This window comes from Melozone crissalis, unplaced genomic scaffold (assembly GCF_028551555.1).
Source record: "Melozone crissalis strain CALT ecotype California unplaced genomic scaffold, PUWL_Pcris_2 ptg000007l_1, whole genome shotgun sequence".
NCBI classification, from domain to species: Eukaryota; Metazoa; Chordata; class Aves; order Passeriformes; family Passerellidae; genus Melozone; species Melozone crissalis.
In genome coordinates this window covers 18023369-18025700 of record NW_026535785.1, presented here as the reverse complement: position 1 = coordinate 18025700, position 2332 = coordinate 18023369, and the positions used below count along the sequence as shown (strand labels likewise).

Below are 2332 nucleotides of genomic sequence, written 5' to 3'. Positions count from 1 at the left end.
ATACAGTTTTTCTTGGGGTCGATAAGAGATTGAAAAGTGTGGGTAATAATAAAAGCTGAAGTGGGAGTTACTTTAATAATGGGATGTCATGTGTAAGCCTATAAAATAAACAGTAATTATCACATTTGAGAAACGACTCTGTTAGAATTCACATTGCTCTTGACAGCTTCATCTGTACATCAAACCTTTCTGGAATATGCACTTTCTTGTTCCTAATGAGCAAACAAATGAAACAGGAATTCTTACCCTGATAGAAGGTGTTGATTTCAACAAAACCTAAACAAAAAACTAGATAAAAGAGAGCCAGAGCAGCAGACTGGAGGATTAGTTCTTGCTAACACATTTTGCTTTTACAGAGCAAGATAAAAAACAGAGCTGTAGTTTTATTATTTATGGTTTTCCTCCATCTTTTATATGGCACATGTTGAAGGAAATGGGCTTTATGTATTGCAGCAGAAAATCAGACATTTAAAGAGCACTAGTGGATTCAACATAAACTTTGTAGATTTTGCAAAGGCACGGTAACATCTCTTGATTGTGAATCATAAACTTGGGTGTTGCAGACAGGTAAAAGAATTATTAAAGAAAGTTAAATTTATTATTTTAGCTCCCCTCTGTCTTTTCCTTGCCCTTCATCTGTACTTGTCTTTTTGTCTGCTACATGTGTAATCTCTCTCCTAAGAATGACTGCGGCTCTGTGTCTTCCTTCTCACTCTTGGTGCTGTCCCTGCAGCATTCTTCATGCTTTTGGTCAGAATCCTTAGATGTTTTGGTCCTTTTGTCATCATCTTCATCTTCAGAGTGGTAGTGGTTTTTCTTCTGTTTTTTAGCCAAGTGCAACTGACTTGCGTGAGACTCTTCTACATCCTCATCCAGCACAAGATTGTACTTGGCATCTTGCTTTGTTTTTACCTTTCTTTTCAAAGTAAATTTTGAAGCTTTGTCACGTTCCTTCTCATGGTCCTTGAAATCTTCCTTGGTAGATTTCCTTCCATCCACCTTTTCCCTTCCATTTAATCTTTGCAACAGACTGGCTAAAATCCACATAATCCATCTGTCATCTACCAGCACATTGCCCATTTTGAGGTAGACTTTCTCACAGTCTTCCTCCTTTTCAAACTCAATGAAAGCATAACAAAGAGATTCACCAGTCTTCCAGTCTTAGATCACTTCACAACTTTTAATGGCACCAAATTGTGAAAGTATTATCTCCAGGTCTTCACAGGATTCAGTTTACATACAAACAGCACATTTTCTGGTGGCTTGATGTCTGCCTCTGGTAAGTCTCCCACCATTTCTAGAAGAATGACACAAGTTTTTGTTGCTTTTTCTGTCTGAACTTCTGTCTCATCTGCAGACTGTCCTTTCATGTCATCAATTTCTTCATCTGCTCCTATTCTGCCACTGTTGAGCTGTTCCTTTGTAGGATCCGGTGAGCCATCAGGAACACACAAGGCTTGTGGATCATCAAAGGGATCATGTAAAATTACTGTATGATTTATCCTGATATGGGATAAAATCCTTATCTACAAAGGTTTCATTAATTGTCTTCAGTACATCCATGCCTTCTGTCACTGCTCCAAATTGTATGTACACCATCAGGGTAATTCAGGTTTTCCCCTGTGGTAATGAGGAACTGTGATCCATGCTGATCACTGTCATTATTCACCACTGACACAGTTCCCTCCTTCTTGTGCTTGATTCTGGGCACCTTTCCTGCCTCAAAAAAGCTGGCTTGATCACCATACAGTTGACAAAATATTCCCCTCCATGGCCAGTTCCCATGGGGTTTGTATAATAAAATCCCTCTGTACATTATAAATAAGACAATAATTGTAGTGCTTGACTTTGCAGAGCTTCAGGAAATTCAGACAATGCAGGGGTGCCAGTCCATGTTCAGGTTGCCCACCATGGTGTCCACACAGGCCCAGCCCATGGCTCTCCCCTTCTTCCAAGAGTCTTTGATTATTATCGATTTTGAGTTCTTAGCTAAGTCCTATAACCTTGAATTTTATCTGCAGCAGTTCTTTAAAGTTGAGAAATAATTAGCTCATGAGAAAAAATATTACTGCTCAAGCAGACAAAGTTGATTTAATCATGCACCTGTTTTATTGCCACAGCTCTAGAAATTTATGTATCTAAAAGTGGTTGCAGCAAGTAATCTTTAATCTTTTGTTATACCTGAATCTACATTACATAAACTTATAACAGATTTGTCACAGCCTTTTTAATCCCTCCAGAAAAATAATTCTGTTCACAGATTGTCTGCAGATTTATTGTTAATAAGATTAAGCAAAGTTAAGGTCCAACATTGTCAGATTTGAGTAATACT

The 2332-nt window shown here is 38.1% G+C and overlaps 1 pseudogene; it reads right to left on the bottom strand.

Annotated features, from left to right (window-relative positions):
- Window positions 1-632: 632 nt before the first annotated feature.
- On the bottom strand, window positions 633-1868 carry LOC128932833 (peptidyl-prolyl cis-trans isomerase-like 4; annotated as a pseudogene).
- Between the last annotated feature and the right edge of the window lie 464 nt (window positions 1869-2332).